This window comes from Tamandua tetradactyla, chromosome 17 (assembly GCF_023851605.1).
Source record: "Tamandua tetradactyla isolate mTamTet1 chromosome 17, mTamTet1.pri, whole genome shotgun sequence".
Taxonomy (NCBI): domain Eukaryota; kingdom Metazoa; phylum Chordata; class Mammalia; order Pilosa; family Myrmecophagidae; genus Tamandua; species Tamandua tetradactyla.
In genome coordinates this window covers 22,611,998-22,635,349 of record NC_135343.1, presented here as the reverse complement: position 1 = coordinate 22,635,349, position 23,352 = coordinate 22,611,998, and the positions used below count along the sequence as shown (strand labels likewise).

The following is a 23,352-nucleotide window of genomic DNA, read 5'->3' as shown; positions in this document are numbered from 1 at the left end:
AAATGAACTCAGGTTAAATTCCTTAGAGCTAGGTACAGTATTCTTGAATCCTCTCTAAAGCTTAGGCCAGAGCTGGGCTTTTACAAAGTCCTAATAGAAGACTTCAGATTAATTAAGTGAAGTGGTGTTTGGCGTTGTTTGTGAAGAAAACATTCCTTGGCATCACAGATGGCCAGATCTTGAGACTTGGGGAGCCATCGTTGGACAGACCATTGCTCTTCGTTGTCATTTACATCCTCTCTCACCTCTGCGTTCAGACAGTGACCTGAGACGAGGGTGGCTTTCAGTCCTCATCAGTGTCAGAGTTTCTAGGTCCAGGGCAAGAGAACTTCTCACCGACTTGCAAACACTGCCTTATCTCCTCTTGAATTTCTATCTTGCACCTCCCTCTTTTGGTTGAAGGTTGAAAGTCATGCTTCTCTCTGCTTAACACCCTCTACTGGTGGCCTCTCACCTGCAAATAAAAATCAAAATTTTCATCATAACCCACCAAGCCCAACAGGATCTGGCACCAGTTCCTTTCATGCTGTTCTGCTTGAGCTGGAAAATTTCAGCTCTGTACTGGGGCAAGCGAGATCTAACCTCAGGGCCTTTGCAGTTGGTGATCTCTAAATCAGGCACCATGGCGTTCACCCAGTTTCCCACATGATTGACTCCTCATCATCCTCAGATATCTGCTTAGATGTCTCTTAGAGCTTCAAAGAGCTCTTCCCTGACTCCTGGCTCCCCTCTTTCTGATCATCCTTTCTTTTCCTTAATAACATTGAATAACACAACCATTTGATGATTTTTGTGTTTATCTCCAGCACTACAACCTCCTTTAGCACAGAAAGTATCTCTCCAAGGGCAGGGACTCTACCTTTTTCACTGCTGTCTCCTCAGTAGCTAATAGATACAGTAGATGCTCAGTAAAGATTTTAGATTAATTATCAGAAAATGTTCCATATCCCAGATCTGTATTTCCTTTCTAGAGAAGTGAAACTGGCACTGCCCTCCTTCTTTCTCCCTTCATTTCTAGCTGTTTACCTTCTTAAAGTGACTTCTCTTGCTGTTGCTAAAGGTAGAGGAAAATACTCTGTTGTAAGCACAGATTCATATAATATTAAAGGATAAACTGGCATAATAAAACCAACACTGAGGAAAAGTCGGATGATGTGTGCATGTAGAGCAAAAATAAATGAGTTTTGATAGAGGGAATCTGATCAATGCTAAGTTTTTGGGAAGTCACAGAACACAATTCCTTTCGCAAGCTGAGTAGTACAGAAATGTTCCTGCTCTCAAGAGCTTACTTCTGTTAAATGGGCTAAGATATAGTCACATAAAAGAACTATGGATTCTGTGATAGACGAGGAGGCAGAATTCTAGGAAGAAAAGAGGGCTTGAATAAAGAGAGAACATGTTTCATCAAAGAGTGAATAAATAGTTCTGCCTTGTCAAGAATTCAAAACAGAAAACTATGGGATAATGGGCTGAAAATGCTAGTTTATGCCAGATGAGAATTTAGTTCCAGGTGTTGGATTTTGTAGTTTGGCCAGTGATGCATACTTTTTCAGAAACAGTATGGTAGGCTTCAGTTGATGTTGCAAGTTTGGGAGCAGTATGCAAGCTAAAAGTGCACTTCCACATGGAACTGAGAATAGCTGAGAGATCTGGTGAAAAATTTGTGTGTATTTTATTTCTACAGGTCTTTCTATGTACCACCTTCTGTTTTTCTTCTCTGAGCTGATCAGCCTCTCTGCTTTTGCTACACTGCTAATTATATTTATGATTTTGGTTTTGCTGTGGTTAAACCAACAATTTTCTGAGAAATAGTGTATCACTAATCAAACCTTCATTTAAACTTTGATAAGTAATTGATTTAGATTGATTCACAGGTCTGAACTATGTTGCTGTGCTTGTGTGTTTTCAATACAAAATTTAGACTAGACAAGTATAAAGACATTCCTACAAACAAACAAAAAATTATGTCAGCCAGGCTTAAATGATGGCTTACAGAAATTGAGAAACAGGTCCTCATGAGATGTCTGGCTTGAGTTTGCCAATTCAAAGTTCAGATTCTTGCTTTCATGATTGTAGAAGTATTTCTGATAATGCCAGTTTTTTTTTGGAGTTAGAAAATATTTTATTTATCTAATGCTTAGTAACAAACAATACCAAAATTTGGTGGCTTAAAATGACAGCATATTATTTTTCCTGATTCAGTGGGTTGGAGATTTGGGAAGGGTTTAGCTGGTGTTTTGGCTCTATGTGACATGACCTGGGGTCAAACACTTGAATGAATTCAGCTAGCACTAGATCAGGCTGATAAGTCCAAGAATTCTTCCATGTTTGGTGCCTTAGTACTCCTCCACATGTCTTCTCTCTCCCTCTCTCTCCTTCTCTCTCCCCCCTCCCCATCTCTCTTCTCTCTCAATCTCTCTCTCTCCCCACAGTGTTATTCAGTAGCCCGGATTGATCTTCTTGACAGCATGGCAACAAGCCTCCTCATAGAAAGCAAACTGGGGGCTGCCAGGCCACCTCAGTGGTAGTCTTGAACTGGCAGTGCCATTTCCACTGCATTCTACTGGTTAACGCAGGTCACAAACCAGCGAGATTTAAGGGTGAGGAAGTGGATTACACCTTCCAGTGGGAGGAATTGTTGGCAACCGTCAAGGGAGATTATCTACCACAGAGCACATCCTGCGGTGGGTGGGTGGGTGGGTGAGGGCTATGGTAGATGTGATAGCATTAGGAAAAGACATTTGAATGGAGATCCTAATCAAATGAGAGATTGAACCATGACAAAGGAGGTAGAGGGGGCGTTTTAGAGGGAATCTTGGGGGCTGGATATACTTAGTGAGGATGAATTAAAAAGGTCAATGTGGATGTAGCAAAGCAAATAATGGAATAAGTAGGCAGTTGATGAAGACAGAGAAGTAGCCTGTGGTCAGATCATCAGAGCCTTGATGGTCATGGGTAGGACTTTACATTTCGTTCTAAGCGTGATGGTGAGATATCATAGAAGAGTGACATGACTTATCTCTCAGAAGAATTATGCTAACTGCTGGGTGGAGAATAATTGAGAGGGAAGAAGGAGCGTAAGTGAAAGGAAGACAATGAGATAGGAAAAGCTCCTTTACTCATCCAGATGAGAGATGATGGTGGTCAGGCAAGGGTAGTAGCAATGAAGGTGCGAGCATTTGGATAATGCCAGTTTTAACCCAGACATACTTCATTCATTTGTTTATTTTCATGGTTTGACTTTCTCTGGGAAAATAATCAGCTCAGTGTAATACATTTCTCCCTATTAAAATGTTCTATCTTTGTTTTCACCCTGGGCTGTAATTTGAATTTGCAGGGACACAAACTAGTATTTTGGAGGAAATTAGGTTGATTATCTTGTTACGGTTTCTGCGAAGAGAGCCCCTAACATCCCAGAACTACACTTTTGGATTTGTACAATTTATTGAAAAGTTGGATATCACTAAATAATATATTCCCTTATAAATTATGTATTTTATTTTATTGCTGACAAGTTAAATGTGATCTTTTTCATTATCATTCATTTAAAGTCAAATATCCTTGCCCAAATAAGCCCCTTTGAGAATGTGGGTCAGGGATAATTCATTATATGAAGGATTCGTATCCTGAGAGCACATAAGAAAGAGATGTGGACAAGAAGCTCAAATTAGAACAATATAGAGAATATATTCATACTGTTCTCCCATAGAATTTGGTTATTTATAATTTTTTATTAATGGCCATGGGCTGATAAACTGGCCACCCCGCGTCATTTGAGATTTGCTTAAAGAGGCTGTTTCTTTAAAGGAAAAAAATATAAAGAAACAGATAAAGTGACAGTACTTATCTCTTTACAATGAATTATGCATCTTGCATGGCTGACTGATTTGTTACTTTTTAACTTGCAATATTCACTTGTTTAGCTATAAAATCCACTGAATCACCCTATTTAGGAGACCAAATATTCTGGTGCACATAGATGATGTCATCCTGGAGGTAATCAACATAGTTCAGTGGTTTTGAAGATAAACTGAGACTTGCTAATTATATTCATCTTGTGAAAACTCAGATTAAAAAAGAGATGGCCAGATGCAAATCAGATACATGCAGCCAAACTGAATAATATTGTTTCATATCTATGCTTTCTAAATACTAGACAAGATAACTATACAGAATGAGTCTTTTGAATCTTCTGACAAACATGATTTATGGTGTTCTTAAGATGTATTCTTTGCTTAATAGCCAAAAGAAAGGCTTTGCTTTCCCATTGATCTAATATTGTATGAATTTATATTTTAATGTACCTCCATTTAGAGAGTGAAGAGGAAGGGAGGGATGCAAATTATATCTTTACTAAAATGTACAACCAATTTGAAATTGAAAACTGCTCTTTTAGCATGCAAAGCTAAAAACTACTATTTTAGCATGCAAACCACAGCAGACATAGTGATGAAGTTTGTAGAAATACAATGTATTATGACCTTAGAGTAAAACATTTTAACATTCTGAACACTCAGGAAAAAAAAAATACTTTCCTGTATTTGACATAAATCTGATTAATGTCCCTTTCTCCATCTAGTAATGAGGGATCAGTTGCAGTATATATCAATATGAATGTGATAAGCTTTGGGGCTAGAACAATGGAAAAAAAAATACATGTGTTTTGACTAGAGTGACCATGCATACCCGTTTGCTTGTAGCAATTCAAATTTATTCCTGTTGTACTAGTGTTAATTATTAATAATATACCCTCTCACTATCCCAAATGTCCCTATTTGGATGAAAAATTATGATTATCCTGAAAATGAAAATATCCACCATAGCAAATAAGGATTAATGTTAGATGACTGAGGATTCTTATGAGTCCATTACCTTAATTCATCAGCACATGCACAAAGCAATTGTGGGCAACAAAAAAAGGTCTGTGTTTCATGGCATGTTTTTGTTTGTTTGTTAGTTTTTTAAACACACAAAACTCGAACCTGAGCTTTGAGGTGTTCTTAAGTGAAATACCTCAAATGGTCAACTCAACATAGGAAAAAAAAAAAAAAAGCTAGGTATTGTGGGAAGAACTGGCTTGTCCACATTTGTTTCTCTGCTGGTCAATGTCAGGGAGATGCAAATACTCTAGCAATAGCAGTAAAAATCAACATTAACCCTAGGTTTCAAGAAAAATCACTCATAATCTTGTTTCCTTGTTTGTTTTGTTTGTTATCATGGATATTTCCCATACCTCTGCTCTTCTCTGAGTGGCAATCCTTCTAATAGGTTCCATTTCCTCTTCTAGCTCTGTTATTTTTGGGGAAGGATGAAAAATCTCTGGGCTATGTTTGGTCTCTTTTAATCCTTCCTCAAATCCTCTCATCTGTGCTCTCTCAATCTCTTTAACATAAATTCCACCATGCATGTAAGACTTGCCTAATCACTTGTCCAGTTCACCAGTGTGTTCAAATTCATTTGGTGCAGTGTAGGAGAATAACTGGAGTGGGGAGAGGTCTATTTCATTGCTACTGGTACCACGTGAAGTTGAAGCTTCATAAAGAAGTATACCATCCTAACCATAAAATTCACTGAGCATTTCTCATAAGAACATATAATATTATGGGAGATATAAATAGATGCTTTCTGTAGTTTGAGAATTGTTTCCCTTAGCCTTTGTAACTTATCAGAAATGAAGCTTAAATAATTAGTCAAACTATTGCATCCATGTAAGGTAGTTATTTTGTAATGTCTTTTTTCCTTTTATTTTTGCCATTAAATATATTTTAAAAATAATGAAAATTGGTCAAAATGTGTTGGAGCACCCAGAATGCCAGAAGTATAATACAAATCAATAGCGGATACTTGGATAATAATGTTCCTTGCCTTATTAGCATAAGATACTCTTGCTAATACGCTGGGATGAATCTAATGAGGTTCCGGTTAGGGTGCGCTTGATTCCAGGACAAATTGCTTGATATGAACGTTTAACCATGCAGCCAATCTATCACATTTCCTGTCTAAAACACATTACCTACTTTGTCTTCTGAAAGGCATATCTGCCTGTCTTCATCGCATTCAGATATACTATTTATTTAAGACTGGAGTTCATTGCCTTGTTAGTGTGATGATTTTAGACCTCTGTCTCAAACCTGGAAAGAATTAATTGAACACTTATTTTCTGATTTTGGGGCATGATTCAAAGACCATTGACTTTCTTCCCTAGTTGACAGCCTTGGGACAAATTATGGCCTCTTTTTTAATTGTTTATTTTGTCTTGATTTACAGAACTAAATGGAAATTTTAAAAGGAGAATCAAAAGATTTTTGTAACTTGAGGGTGATAAATATGCTTGCCAGAGAAAGAAAGCTTTAGGACTATTTGGGAAGGTTGATAATTCATAGCCAAACTATTTATGCCTTTACACATGTTAATAGATGTATTCACAGTCAGTTAATGGATTTCCTACATATTTTTTAACTTCTTTGTGATTATTGTATCCTACATATTAACAATATACATCGGGCGGTGCGACGGTGGCTTGGTGGCAGAATTCTCCCCTGCCATGCCAGAGATCTGGGTTCTGTTCCCAGTGCCTGCCCATGTAAAAAAAAAAATATGTGTGTGCGTGTGTATATATATGTATGTATCTTTAGCTATTTGAGAATAATTTCTATGCTACACTGGAAAACTTGACAATGGAGTAAAAATATTATTGATTGCCTTTGATCTTTTGGATGCTTTTTTTTCTATTGGATGAATTAAGGAGTTACTTATACAAGGAAATGCCTTCCTTAAAATTCACTTATCAGTGACAATTATAAAGTCAAAGAGAAAATTATGAAATGATAATTGAGTGCATGTCATGACACGTACTGGGATTTCTGGAAAGGTACAAATCAAAATATCAATTGTTTACTGACTACCTGCCAAATGCAATGCACAGCTCCTTTTCTCAGTTGTTTTATACATAATCCTCTAGAAGTCACTCAGTCACTCAATGAAATTCTTTGGTTGTGGGTTTGACACTTTTTAGGCAGGTGCCATTCAAAATTAGCCATCCAGAGCTCAATGGGCATCCTAGCCTGCTTTAAAGGTATAGGAAGAAACATGTACTCAGCGGTCCAAAAAAGAAATCCTCTCCCCTACTCTAAAATCACTTGCATCATCTCTTTATAGAAAATATCCTTTTTTTCCTAATTTCTGACTTCTACCCTGGTTCAGGCCATTATCACTGTGATCTCTTAAGTAGACTCCTGGAATGGCCAGTCATCTCCTCTCAGGATAGTCCTTTACTTGGCCCCCAGGCCATCATTTCTCGTGTTTGCCTCCCTAGTTCCATCTATGCCTCATTCCACTTTATACTCCGTGCTTCAACCTTCTGAGTCTCTTTTTGTTTCTTGGATGTGCAGTCTTATCTTTGCGACTTTGCATGTGTTGTTCCTTAAGGCTCTTCCTTTTCTTCATCTGTTTAATTTTTACTTACTTACCTGGCCTCAATCCAGAAATCACTGCTTTATCAGCTCTCTCTCTCTCACCATGCATGTTTTGTGTCCTTTCTACAGACTCCCAAAGTATTCTTATACTTAGTTAGAATTGTGATTGCTGGGTTTCCTATTGAGCCATCAAACTCTGTGTAAGTGTGGAGTTTATCTTCTAGAACCAAGCACCATGTTAATTCTTAGTAATAGCACAATGTCAGTCCCAGGGATAAAACACAGTACCAATATCTAGTATCAAGCAGAAGACCAGTGGTTTAGATATTGTCCAAAATTATGGGTCACTCCCTTCTATAGTTCAGGGTTATTTTTCAGTCTTTTAACCTTAGCAGTGAAGCACAAGTTTTGGAATAACAAGAGATGTAATGACAAGTCAGAAAGGTTATTCTGCTGCCACTTTTGTTCTCTACTCAACAGAGTATTACATAACCTTCAAATAGGACCACATACCATTCAACTTACTGCTTATAACTTCATTGGTTTCAAATGTCCAAGCAAATCAGGAGCATGCAGCTTTTTTTTTTTTTTTTTCTTTCTTCTTCTTTTTGAAGGTGGGATAGGGAGACAGACAGATGCAAAAGGCATTGCCCACACCAGCATCTGTTTCTAAGAAGAAATGGTTCTGGCCTTTCTATGAAACATTGCTGGAGGCAGAAATGAAATCCAGTCATAATCTCTTTCCTCATGTAACGTGTGTTTAATGGACAAGTCTTCTCTGTGTTTTAGATGTAGCAATAAAAGCAAGCTGTTGCCATTTTTTGGAGTTAGATATCAAACTGAATCTTCACAAGCATTTCACTTTCCATTTCATCCCTTGCAATAATGTGAAATGTAGCTTTTTGAAAAAGGCACACACATATCTTCATCAATAGTGAAAGGTAATGATTTATTATTTTCATCTTACTCTTGAAAAAAGAAAGAAAACAAAAATCATCAACTCAATTGTGAGTGAAAGAGGACATGAGACCTGAAAGGGAAATTTGGGGAGGTCACCTGGGAAAACTGAAAGTTATTTAACTGGGTGTGGAAGTCGGCTGCCACATTAGTGCCGCCCAGCCATCTTCTGGTGACCTTTCTTCCCAACTTTACCTTCCCTGTATTCCTCCTGTCCCCCCACCTCCCTGTCACATTTCATTTCTCAGTGAGGCCTTTCCTGGACACCTTATTAAAATCTATAAATGCTCTTCTACTTCCAACTATCCTTATCCATTTCCTGGTGTATTTTTCCCCATAGCACATAGAACCATCTATCATACTCATAGTTTACTTAGTCTATTGCCTATTTCCCTCCATTGGAACATAAGCCCTATGAGGCAGGCATTACTGACTGTTTTATTCATTGCAATATGCCCAGTTTCTATAAGAGGGCCAACTTATATGCCTACTCAACGTAGTCTTGTTCAATGAATAAATGAACTTTATGTCTTACATTTTCCCGTCTAACACTCTTCAATTTTCTATACATTTTATTTTGTCTTTATTCTCATCTCAGAAACAAATATTTTAGGCAACATTGGTATATTATATTTCCCTGCATTACTTTTCACTTTATTAATGTTGCCAAAATCACGTCAATAGACTCCACTTTCTCCAAAAATCTGACATAAGTGAAATCAGAAGAAATTTTAAGCCTCAAGCAACCTGATGACAAAGTACCCAAGAAAAATGTTTGAAACATGGCCATACTACATACATTGAAGGCAAGTAATTATTTCTAACCAACAATATTAATTTTAAGTTTTATTTTTCATATTGTTGGCTAACTACTAAAAATTGCTGATAATATAAAAATAGAGAATTTGAAAATCATTCGCCGTGATGAAACTAACGCACCCTATAAAGTTTTTCTCTTTTTCTCTATTTTTTTAATGTAATTAAGCATGTCACATTGTGAGGGACTATATCATGAGGTCTTCTTAAACTGAAGCAGAAAAATATAACTAACTATGGTCAATAAAGTATTGGTCCTGGAGTCAGTATTTATAATGACATGTAGCCAATTAGAGTCTAGAGGGACTGTGCTCTGTTTTTACACACTCACTGATATTGTTAGAATATTAAAAATCTTGCCATTAAGGCAATGTAAACAGCAGGTGACTGCATTGCTTTGTCTAATCTCCCACATACCTCTGGTGAGTCCATAACATGCTATGGATCTGAAGGATTAATTCACATCATTATTCATGCTTAATCAAAGCATTCACAGAAGCTCAGCAGTAGTAGACACGCTGGAGCAAATGATGTCTTTGTCACAGCTTCCTGATAGTCACACTATGAAGCAGTGTATTTCCAATCTGTAACACACTTTGGCAATCAAGTGAGGTAAAAATACAATGATTAAATTCTATGTGAGCCAAGAAAAAAATATCCCAACATAACAGACCATAACCTCTGAATTCTGGTTTCTGAAATACATAGGAATGAGTTTTATGGAAGAACAAATGGATTAATCTTTGGAGTTAAAAATAACTTTTTAATTTATTGAATGTACTTTCTTTTTATCCCTATTTGATACAAGACTTTCAGTTAGCAACAATTGTCTTCATTTTCAATTGAATAAAATTTAAAACTCATTACATACTGGCTGCTTCTAGGAAGTTGCTTTCAGTTTTTCCATATTTGGCATTGTCTTTTACTCCTTCATGATGGGCCAGATTAAGGGTATCTATTGAAAGTGCTTAAGGACTTTTAGTAGAAAGAATTTCTGGTCTATATCAGATTTGTTTCTGAATTCAATAAGTTTCACATGAACTTTAGGTCAAACATAGGCAGTCATCACAATTTTCGGTTTATTGATATACTTGGTGTTACTAATTTTACATTATATAATTGATGTGTTTTAAAGAAAATATTTATGGAAATTCAAGATGCACATGTAAAATTTATATAGATTTTGAAATGCTGTCTTTTTGAAATAGCTATAGTATACAATGAATTTTTCTTTTAAACATCCTGTTTGATAATTTCCTAAAGGGCTTGTTAACATTTGTCAAGAAACTATGAATTATAGTATAAATTAAAAGGAGAGCCTATTCTAAGCCCTTAAGATTGTTGTTCAATCAAAGATGGATAATACTCAAGGATTTTCTGACATTTTGTTTAAAAAAAAAACACTTAAAAAATATTTTTCCCTTCAAAAGGAACATTTACAAAAAAGAAAAATGTGTATGTCACAAATCTGCATATCCTAATCATTTGTTATTTTAGAAATTAGGTTGTTATTTTATCATTGAATAATTAATGTTTCAAATTTTAGAATGAAGACAGTAAATTAAAGTATATAGCTTAACAAAAAACACCCTAAGCAAATACAAATAAGTTTTTAATGACATGTTTTCTGGATTTTATAAATAGTATGAATAAAAATACTGTACTGCATCAACTAATATTTTTCTAGATTTTGTCCCCATTATGTGTTCAAAAATTGATGACCATGAAATAAATGTCTTTGCAGGTGCATCAGTGGCTACCCTGGCATGCAATCCTTTACATTTAAATATGTGTATGAATATTTATGAAAGTGAAGGAGGGTATCTTTGTGCATCTTCAAAAAAAAATCCCAAATATGTGTTTGAATTCACAGATTCTATAAAAGCAAACATGCAAATGATTTTCTTTTGGCTTAGATGTATCTCAACAGGTTCAGACAGTAAAAGCAATACTCTAAATCATTTATTAAAGCCAGCAACTTTCCTCTTCTTTTGATTCAGAGACCAAGAACAGAATGATAGGCATGTGAGGGGAGACACTGAAGAAAGGAGGCTTATCTCAGCAGACCGATAAGTTGTGCCACTGACACTTTACATATCTCTTTAGCAAGATCCATAGACCTTCCCAGAATAGTTTCTTCTCTATTCTCTTCTTCTTATAGCTCTTTTCTGAATATTACTGGTTAGCATGATGAGTGTAACCATCATAACAGTTAAAATTTTGCCCTGGTATTCTTTCATTCATTGATTTTATTGTATTCAGCAGAAATTCACTGAGTACCTACTATGTGCAGTGCTGGTATCTGTGAAAGGAGAATGAGTGTGTCAATAGTGCCTGCCTCTAGCCTAGTTGGGAGTAAAAAGCATTTATTCCAGAGCATGAAAAACATGCATTATATATTTTCAGTTGACATCCTGCATACTCCTGAGAGGCAAACAAGGTTCACAGATAGCTTCTATTAGATGGTAGGATATGATGAGTGCCAAATACATGTTAATAGACAGCTTCTGTTAGATGGTAGGATATTACAAGTGTCACATGCATGTTTTAGAAAATAAAACAATAGGGACTCAGAGGAGCAGCAGAGCGCTCCAAACTGGAGAACAGTGAAAGCTTTGGTGTTGGCAAGAAAGAACAATTTGGAGAGAGTCCCTAGCTTTTCCTTTGTTCTATCCTCAGTGCCTGGCAGAGGGTTTAAAAATTGCTTGTTAGATCAGAGAACAGGACTGTGGAATTTCTGCATCATTGCCTGGGTGCAGGAAAGTGGGGAGGGATAGGGAGAGAAAGGAGGTATCAGGTCATGGACTGAGGGGAAGGACATAGGACAAAGAAGTCAACATGGTAGGAGTAAAGAGTTCACATAAGGAAAGGCGTGATGAGGCTAGTCAAGCTCTTAAGGCCAAATTGGAGGAAAAGTTGGAAATCAGGCTGAGGACTTTGGACTCTAACCTGTAACTGATGAAGGACCAATGCATAATAAATATATTTGAACTGAAGAGTCACATTGTAAAAATCTGTGAAAAAAAATCTGTCCACTTATGGAGAATTGAAAATCCTATTTGTCAGATAACATTAATTCTAATAACAAATTTAATTATTTGCCTATGTTGGCACAGCATCCTACACTTTCATATATGTGACTGTTAGACTGAATTTAAAATTTCATCTGGAAAATGAAACTATGAAAAACCAGATGACTTGCCCTATTTCCCACATTTAAGTGGTAGCAGAGCTAAAGTTGAAAAGTAGGTTCCCTACTGCATGTCCAGTATTCTTTAAAATCCTCAGTTTAAGAGCAGTTACCTCTGTTTAGAAGGTTTAAACTGGTCCAGGTGATGCTGCTCCAATACAAGAAGAGGCTACTTCAGTGTATCCCTTGGTTGCGGCAATGGTTTGGTGAATGGCAAGTTCAGTTATAACCAAGAATTACATGTGGCCCCTCCTCTTACGTCTTTGCACTGCCTGAGAGCACAGCAAGAGAAACATTCTCTGTGGCATGAAAGGCTTAGACTTAAGCCAGGAGCCAGGTTTAGGATAGCAGGAGCCAAACAGAAACAGAGCTTTATTGTTATCCTTCACCTAGGAAGTTATATGAGTAACGTAGGATGAACAGATTTGGTTGGAAAATCTCAGAGGCCTTAGAGCTCCACGAATGATCTTGGAGCAACTCAATGTGAGTTGCTTCTCTCCTGAGGGTTGAGCTTCATGAGCTAATAACTCTTTTCCATCTGTGAGATCAAAAGACAGATTTTATAGCATTTGGTGGGTAGAGTTAATCATTTGGGGACCACATGGAGATTATATACAAGAAAAAGTAAAACCACTTTTTTTTGGCTGTGGCATACACCAAATGCGGTCTGTCCATAAGACCCCATACCTCTAACAACTAAAAGATAAACCAGAATCCTGCTCCAAAATGCTGCCACATGTCACAATATTCTCTTCCCTGCTCTCAATTTTGTGTTGGCACTTTCAGTTTAGTCTCCTCCTACTGTACATGATGTTCTGAAAAGGTGCGATCAAATTTTAAAATATGAATATAAAGTGCTTTTATATGTCACTCCAATTCTTGGCTTGCAATTTATATTAGGTTATGGGTATATAACATTCTTACCCATCATCTCTGGCTACTAATAAGGGAGAGGACCCAAGGGATTTGATGTAGACCACAAATAATTTTACACACAAAAGCACAGGTTCTGTGTGTGTCACAAATGTGGGGGCCTTGGACCTTGGCATCTATTGGAGAGTGTGTTTTTAGTGTTAATACTGCCTTTCTAATTTCATTCATTCAGCAAGTTCTTAGCCCCAACTAAGCAAGAGGAACCAGTGCTCTAAGTGAGACTGCCCCACAGAGCCAGCGTTCTTCCTAGGAACCTATGGGAACGTCTTCTCAGACAGTTCCCTCATTGGTAAAATGAAGGTAGAAATAGTGCTTAGAGTTGTGGTGAGGACTAAGTGAGATAATGAAATAAATGCTTAGTACATATTCTTTGTCAGAGTGATCTGAGGCCTGGCACAAATCACTCCACTCTCATTACAACTGGCCAATTCCTATACTAATCTGTTGTGGATTCTAATTTGTTTTTTTCACAGTGGCTCTTGGAAATATTTCACCCAATCCGTGCCCTCATTCTGATGAGATTTTATTTACCATTCTGAATGGTAAAATCTTGGAAAGCTGGGATAATGTCTTATTTACTCGTAGATTTCTCAGACTAGCATCTATAGTATACACTTGGAATCATTTATTGAATCAGTAGATAAGTAACAACAGGTATTTTTTTAGCTCACTGCTTTTATTCAGTATATCATTTAATTGAATAGGAAAGACAAAGAGAAAAAGAATAATAAAATAATACAATTGAGACTATGGTGAATGGGTAAGCCATGTAAAAAGAATAAAACTTATGGTATTTAAGAGAGGGATGGTATCAATAAGGCTGAAGACAGTGAGTTGAAGCAGAAATATCTTTGTGTCTTGAAGGATTGGCACTTTAGATGTGCAGAGAGAATAATGGCATCATTTCCTGTGAGAAGTCATTTCTAAATAAAACAGTGGCAGGTTGATGACAGAAATGTTCAAAGGAGACTAGTTTATAAAACCTTTAAAAGCATCTTGGGGTAATGAATGGAAAATGTTGTACATGTGTTTAAAGGTAAATCTTTTAGCTTTTTAGAAACAGGGGAGATTATAGAAACCATATACTATAGGTTTTCTCATCGTTTGACAAGTTAGAACATGGAGGACATCTGAGTTTAATAATTACAGAACAGAGAGTATAATAATTTAGAAAAGATATATAGTTAATAATAAGATCTATTATTTTGCCATGGTGTCTTTGGAAAATGACCTCTCATTCATTTCTACGGACCCCAGGGGTGGTAGCTATCGGCACGTGCCAGATGCTTCAAGTTCCTAAGGCTGGGAGTTGACGTTTACCTGTTTTCCAGGATGATCAATCAATATACCAAGAGAATGTCACAAATTAATTATGAAAAAGGAAGAATAAATGAATTAAAATTGCATTTGAAGCTTAGACTCATAGCCTGGCTGGTGTACTAGCCCCAAATGACAGTTAACAGAAAGGTACATATATGGAACAAAATTAGTCATTAGATGGTAACCAGAGGGAAGATCTTGTGTAATTTCTCTCCCTGTATTAAATGGAAAGGCTGAAGTCAAGGTTGTTAATTATGTATGTGGACTACCTAATGCCTATCAGTCAGTTAGTTTATAATGAATATACTTCCTTTCCTGCCTTTCCTCTCAGGCATTCCATGTGCCCAGACATAACCGTGAGGCACCCTCCTGTCTCTGGAGTCAAACAATAAAGTTTTGCCAAGATAGTGTTTTTCACTGAAAAGTAAAGGTCATCAAAGTGGGTGAAGTGTGGGTGCTGCCTATTATAATGCTCCAACGATAAGAAACATTTTGAAATGGACAATCAAAACTGCTTTTTTTTAACATTTCTTTTGATGATGAAAGTTTGTTTTTCTCCAAGGGGATAACCTTTTCTCCTTTGTTTCTTCCTTTATTTAGAGGCTCAGATTTATGACTGTGTCTTCTCTTGAAAGTTCCATCTTGTTTTATGGTAGTTCCCCCATCATCTCTCCTCCCAATATATGTGAAACCGTTATTTAAAGACATTGCCAGGGGCATCAAGTTTTTATAGAAAGCAGAAAGCATTGGAAAAATGTGATATGGAATCAAAATTAGGGATTGGAAGGGTGTCAGAGGTGGGAAATTAACAGGTAGTAGTGTGGGCTCTGGTGTGTGACTGCCTGACTCATACTTGATTCCACCATTTACCAGGCATGTGACCCTGGGCAGGTAATTTACTAATCTGTACTCCAGTTTCCTCTTCTGTAAAAGAAGTATAATTCCATGGTCTAACTCATAGAACTTCTGTGAGGATTAAATGAATTAATACATGTAAAGCAACATTTGAATAGGGATTGACAAATGGTAGGTACTTAATATGAGTTAGCTATTTTTGTTTTTCTTATAATTAACTATTGTTTATGTAGGAGTAATATTTTCATCATGTAAATATGATTAATTCCCCAGGAAATTAAAGCAGTGATTTTGAGTCATGTGAATCAGTAGCAAAACCCAAGCCAAAACTAATCTTCTGGAACCTCCTACTTTACTAAAGTATAGAAAAAATAATAAGAAAAGGCATTGAAGAAAGGAGACTGACAGTAAATTTAAAATTTTCTCTGATACTTTTTCAGTTTACAAATTAAATTCTGACCAGATGTGAATTTGTGTCACACTGTAGAATGGTGTTTTGATTTGTGTTTCATTGTTTTCTAGGGCCTAAAGAAACCCCAGTGCCTACTAGAAGTTTGTATTAGATCCTTGAGACATTTGAGTTTTCCTTCTACCTTTTTAAGTTTGATAGTGTCTAAACCAAATGTAGCATTTGAACTGAAGAGGCACGATTTTATTTGCAATAGCATCTATTTGCAATGTTGTTCTTAATTCTCTTCTTGAAAGAGTCTTTACATGCGGTCTTTGGTGGGCACAACTGTGGAGCTTTTATCTCCATTTTCTGAGTCAAGGAATATCTATCAGTGTGCAAGTGGAATGTTCCCTGGCATCTCATTTTAAAAGGAAACTACATCCTGTCCTGACAGACAATGAAAAAACACTCTGCCTTTCTTATAGCTGACCTCATTGGCAATGTATGTTGGGAAAGAGGTGGTTATTCTGCATCAGAACATCTGTCAGAGGCATCTGCAAACCATGCATTTGACCAAAGAAGTTTCTCATATGAAGAGTAACAGAAAGATGCTCCCCCAGGCCTGTCTCAACTTCTCCTCATGAAGTGAACAGAGTGGACCTCTGGTACTTGGCCCAGTCTACTTCCTTTTCCCTTGCTAAGAAGTCCCCCCCACTAGATCAGGTCTTATTCTTGATACTTGATGTCAAACTTCAATGAATGGAAATATACTATGTTTTAATGTTTTCAATGGACAAGTCAGAAAATAATATGAAATTTCTGAAATTCAAAATCTTAAGGATGTCTATGGTTCTACAAAGAAATAACCCCATAAGCATTCCCTGTGTTTAGCTGGAGTCTAGTTTTTAGGTAGAAAATGAATTAAAGAAGATTGGAGGGGTTTAATGGACCCAGGAAATCTGCACTCTCCCTCACACCAAAATGAAAACTCTCCACTTCTTTAATTGGATGAAATTCCACTTAACTGTTTTTCACTCAGGTAGGGTTTTTCACTTAGGTGTATAAGTCCCTCTTGGGAGTGGGTCCTCATGAGGAGGTTAAAGAGGCCTGTTAGAGCCCACACCCTTAGCATGCACTGGTGGAATCAGAGGGCTTCTCTCACCTATAACCAGGGCACTAAAGAATGGGAAAGGAATGAATAATTATATAGTGAGGGCTTGCTAGAAAGGGGTCTATTCTAGGTGAAGCACTGCCATGATGTCTTTTAAATATTATGTAGAGCACAACTATGGCCTAAAACACCTAAAGGAAGAAGATGGAGTGGATGATGAAGAGAAGGGAAGCCTCCTCATCCAAGCTTGACTCACTTTAAAAGAACTCTAGCCATATCTGTGGCTGGTACGGTAGTCCAGTTCCAATAACTGAGAATATTGTCTTATGTTCAGAGCACATTGACTAGCAAAAGATTAGGTGGGTTATGTTTTTAATGGAACCTACAGCTTTATTAGATTCTCAAAAGCCTGGTTGGACTTGAGTCTATTTTCTAAAATCACTTCTCATTAAATGATTTGCTTTTTAAAATTCTATCAACACAGGTAATAAGACAAATATAAAGAGTATGTGTATTAAGGCCAACATATAGGATATCTTAAAATCAGTGCTAAAAAGCTATAAAAATCTTGATTGTTAAGCAATGTTATGTTTAGAAAAGTCATTTTATTCTAGTCTATTTTAAAGCTCATGAAAATTAATTATCCGTAGCTTCATTTTTACAAGTAGTTTCAGTGTATTATAAAATAAGGCCAAGTCAAAAATACTATTCTGTATATGCTTACTAGATATTAACTTATGTATAGTTAGAGAGAGTTTATAGTCCAAGTAGACAAGAGTGGGGCTTCTTAAACTTTAACGTGAATGAGAATTACCTGTGGAAGGTTGTTAAAATACAGATTTTGACTCCATCAGTCTGGGGTGAAATCTGAGAATCTACATTTTTAACAAGTTCCCAGATGATATAGATGCCACTAGTCTTCAGAGGCTAGAGACCCAAGCATCTGTGATCATAAACTAATCAGGGAGAAGTCTTAATCATCTGTACCCTTGTCACCATCTGTCCATTCAGCAACCAGCAGCTCTTTGAACATAAACTAGTCTTTGTGATATGAAGAATTTGAACAATAGATATGGATGTCAAAAATATCCAAGTAAGTACTTGCAAATAGGTGATGTTACAGAATTAAAAAATCTGATCACCGAAGTTACCATCTCTCAGCAACTAAGCCTGGGGCATCCAGCCTGGAGTGTCTTCTGACTAAGCCACGGCATCCAGCCTGGCGTATAAGGGAAGTTAGTTTCATTGTTGATGGAACACCACCACCCTCCACACCAACTTCATTTTGCATAGTGCAGTATCATTTGAAGTGTTGTTTCTAATCTGTGATGCCATTATTTTTGCAACAATCTCCTTATGTAAATGGTTCAGTTATTGTTATTATTTGCATTTTATGGATGAGGAGGAGCTGAGGTTTAAAGGGCTTTGAACAAGGTCACTTAACTATGTAGGGGAGCCAAACTTTAGTTCTTCAGTGAGTTCTGGGATTCTTTACACATAACCCAATCCATCCCCCCTCCTCCAACTCCCAGCCATGACTGTGTATAAAGAAACCAGTGAGAGCAATACACACACATTTCCTTCACTGGTGTAACTCTTTTTGCTCACAGCATGATGTAGCCTTTCTGTGGCCTGATTAAGGAGGCTGATTTGCTTTCTGGAAGGGACCACTTCTAACATCTTCCAGCAGGGGACACTACAGCATAGGAAATTCAGCTTCTGCTTACTGTTTATGACTCCAGTGTTTTTCCCTATTCACACTGTGTTTCTTTTCCTACTCCGTATTTTCCTTAGGTCCTTATCACATCTATTAGACTGACAGCTGATATTCATCACTGGAAACAGTTCATCATACTTCATCACTTAAGCAAAGTTTTTTTGTTTGTTAATTAAAAAAAAAGCCATGAAGGAAATTATGGCTGACACAGCAGATATGTCTCATGTAAAAAATAGTTGCTCTTGTATCTATACTTGGGTGTAGTAACTTTGTGAAAAAAAATTAAAGACATGAGGGCTCTGTAACTATGATCGTAGGTGCCTACATCAAAGTTCTGTTGTGCTTATTTTCCTTCTGCTACAGGTTAATTTTATTTTCCAAACAGAGAGATTGATGAAAGAAGATAAGCAATTCTGGTCTGAGTTACTCAGGGTTGTTATTCTCCCCGATCCAAAAGAATAAAAAGCTGCTATTCTAGACTGGTACAGGATTGGGCAACTTCTTTTTGTCAAACCTTGCATTCACTCTACTGAAATCCTCACCCCACCATCCAACAGGGCAAGAGTGGTTGTCTCCCTAGTTGTAAATAATACAAGATAGAGTCCCCAGGAAGTAAAGAGGATGTGGCTGGTTCGCATGCTTATCCCCAGTTATGAATATGGCAATAAGATGTTGAAATATAGCTAAGGTATGTGGGAGAAAATCCCCCTGTTTGGATTCTAAGTGGCTTTTAAATGAGATGTTCTGTTTGTAAGGAAATAACATGTCAACCATAGGCTCTTGTGAGGACATGCTTCCCCCAAGATGATCTCAGAATGGAAAAGTTGCTACATCATCCCTTATGCCTTTTGTCTGCTGTTAGATATAACCAGTTAAAGACTTGTTGCATAGGGGCCCAGCTGCCTTCTGTTAGTCCAGTATCCGGCCTCCAGTCAAGTACCATGAGTCATGCTGTGGAAGGATACGGAATCAACAAACTTTCTGAGCTGAAAGGAATCCTAGAGATTTAAGTGTGTGTATATATGTGTGTATGTGTGTGTTTATGTCTTTAGTGAGAGAGAGAGAAAGACAGATGCAACTTGGGCCCCTTCCCAAACACTTCAGCACTGATCAGGACACCAGTGTGAGGTGTCATATTGTTTGCCAAAGGTCAGGTGTCTAGTTCCAGACAAAAACCAAAACCTGGTCTCCTGACTGTCCTGAAGTTACTGTTATTCAACAGTGAATTTTAAGCCACTCTCAATACAGATATTTGATAAAATCATATAAATTAGGAATAATTTTATTATAGGCCTGCCCATCTAAAAAAAAAAGAAAAGAGTTAATTTCATTTTCCGTTTTTGCAGCATAAAATTCATTAATGTGTGCATCCTCCCAATTCAATGTGAAAGATTAATCTGAAAGGCTGAGCAAAATGCTTGGTATCAAAGGCATTTGGAAAAAATGCCTTTGAAAAAAATCTTGGGAGAAAATTTAAAATAGAGATATGACATTGATTAGTTTACTTCTTCTGAGAATTGAGAAAGGACCACCGTATCCCATTCTTACAGCTAGGACCCCTGGTGCAGTTCACAGGACTCTGAAGTTTTCTTTGAAGTGACTGCACAGCACCATCCACAGGCAGCAATGTCTTGCTGAACATCAACCAAAGTGGGTAGAATATTATTGCAAAATACCCTTTAATGATCAATTGCCAACTTATTATCTACACACTTCTTCTATATATTCAGCTTCTGCCAAATCTTATAAAACATACACTTTTTTACCCTCCTCTTTGTTTGCCCAAAGCACCCATTTTCAGGTTTCAGTATTCGGACCTCTAGCAGTCTAACATACTTTCTTGAATGAATTTATAGACTTAGATCAGAACCTTTATTCTTCCATATGATGAGATTGTTAGTTTATTCTATTGGAGGTTTCTTAAAGCCTCTTTACTGAAAGTTTTCTGGTCTAACAGTCTTTGTGATTTTACTCATGAGCATCATATCTTGTCCAGGTATCGATGCCCTTTGGCTTTAGATATTTATTTTTTACCAGTGTTTTGTTTTTGTCATATCCACTTCAACATCACATCTAAGTATTTTTAAATATTCCCCCACTTTGTTATACTTACATAAGTTTTTGAGCCCCTTCTCTGCCTTGCTAAAACAGCACCCTTTTTTCCACTGGGGTTCTCCATGACTTGAGAATTCAAAAATAGATGTGAATTTCAAAAAATGTAGGGACAATGCTAGGTCTGTTTCCATAACATGGGACAGCTCATAGGTGACTGGAATATAGGAAGTGTGTCAGAATAAAGGAGAGTGATACTGTTTCTTTCACTTCTTTATTTCATTTTGCCTGGCATCTTAATGTTTTATACCAGCAAGTAACAGCAGTTGCACACAAAGTATACAAATAGGTGAAGGTAACAAGTCATGCAGGTGTCCAGTGTAATTATTCACTCAACCCTTTTCATTCTTGGCTTATAGTTCGGCCATAAACGCTGTCATGCACGTGATGATTGTCTCGCATTCTCTGCTATTTGCACATTTGCCCATGTTCCCATAACCTGCCATCTTCAGTCCTTTCTCAGACTGCTTTCCATCAAGCAATATTCACCTTTTTATTTTTAACTACAGACCTATTTTACTCTGATATTAAATGTCTTTCAGAGTCAGTATTTTTAGTAGGATTTTTTTTTACAAGTGCTTTGCTTACACAGTTGCATACATTTGGAACAGTCTAAATTTGTGAAGAATGTAAAGTTTTTCAAGAACATCTAAACAGTTAAAGACCAATGTGGACTATGTGACTCAGGTGTGTGAACCATATAAATCTGCTAACTGAACCCCTGGATTAGCCACTTCCAGGCACCAAAGCGCCGAACCCTGGACAAGGTGTACCCCACCAGGTAGAACCCCTCCCTGCTGGAAACTCTCCCAAGAGGAAGAAGCCTGGAACTGAGTAGCACATGGCCAATCATTTTCCCATGTTTACCAATAAAATGAAGAGAGAAAAGCTTTGAAGAGGGATAAAAACAAAAGAACTTCCTCATGGAACACAGAGAGAGGAAAAATGAGTTACCTTCTAATGGTACTTGAAAACATTAATAGAAACATTTGAAAATATTGATCAAAACATAGAAGAATAGAGTAAAATGAAAAACACTCAACCTCTCACCAGAGACAGCCCCTCTTAATAATGTGAAATATCTCCTTCTAGACATGTTCTTCTATCAGCCTGGTTTTATGTAAGACTTAAGGGTAGCCTTTCCGTCTGTCCTTGAATTCACATGTACTAGTCATTAAAAAAATCCTGTAAGAACTCAACCGTTTAAGATCTAGGTGGAATAAAAACAGTAGACAAGCTTGTTCTTTGTTTGGATTGTGCTTTTTAAAATCCATTATAGCCTCACATCACTCCTGAAAATAGTCATACACATTATTCCAGCTGAATAGAAAAGAAGGCTTAGCTTAGGTAGGTATTTGTACTCCTACCTACTCTCTCACCCCATCTTCAACAGGAGAAATGGCTGGCTGAGACTCAAGTGTCCTTCAGACCCACCATTGGGCTGGCCGTTGAGTGGCATGCCACCGTGCACCTCCAAGCCAGATGTAGTGGAACTCTAGATGATAATAGAGGGCACCTCAGGAAGTCACCTAGGTATAACCGAAGTACATTTCTGAACCATTTGGGTTGTAAGTCAGTCCTATACAAAGGCACTACTCATTGTTCCCATTGGCTGTGCTCCCACAAACGGAAATGTCTCTTGGACTTCTCTCTCTACAGGGAGATGACTGCGTATTGGTTAATAATAGGGAGCTCCTTCTCAGTTTTCATTCACTGCGATAAATTATTTACATAAACATATGCATGTGTGTCTGTGGTCTTATGTATACCCAACATGAGATGCACAGACATAGATATTTTCCACAATTTATTCTATTTTTCCTCATTGCCTAATATAATAAATCCCTTCACTATTATTTTCACTTCATTTTTTTTCTTTTAAGATTGCAATGCTTGAATAGCATTGCATTGAAATAGTATACACTCTTTAGTTACCTGACTTTACCAGATGTGCTTTCTCAAGAGATATTAATCAAGATGCCAAATTACAAACAAAATAGCCAGTAAGCTTTTGTACAGGCAGAAATTTGCAAAGTCTGTGCTTTTTGAATAAGTGAAAAAGGGTGGCTGAGCCTCACGAGACTCATAATAACGCACATTTGCTAAACAGCTGTATGTTATTGGGAAAGTTATTGGGGAAATTAGCCTATAAATCATTCCCATTTAAATAGGGGCAAAACAGCCTCAGGTTCTGAGATGGATGGACCTGAGAAATGTCACAGCCTTTTAGTACACTGCCACCAAGTCTTGCATGTAAAAAATGTTCAAATATGTGTTAAACAATTCCTAATATTGTTATTCTAATGTAATGTTATATTGTTTGCAGAATTGCAGTATCTTGTTTTGAGTTTGTGACAACAGCAATTTTTTTGTAAGTAGAATAGATTAATTGATTGCTATTAGAATAGGATTTTAATACCTTCTATACATACGTGTGTCTGCTATTATAGAAGAACGTGGAATTGGATCATTAATACCAGTAAAATGAGTAAATGATTTTTTAAAAAATAAAAGATAAATCACTTCTACCTCACC

The 23,352-nt window shown here is 37.0% G+C and overlaps 1 protein-coding gene across 16 annotated transcripts in view; it reads left to right on the top strand.

The window, feature by feature from the left end:
• NRXN1 (neurexin 1) overlaps nt 1–23,352 on the top strand; it is a 1,149,661-nt gene that overhangs the window by 647,215 nt on the left and 479,094 nt on the right. The gene's annotated exons all lie outside the window — the stretch shown is intronic.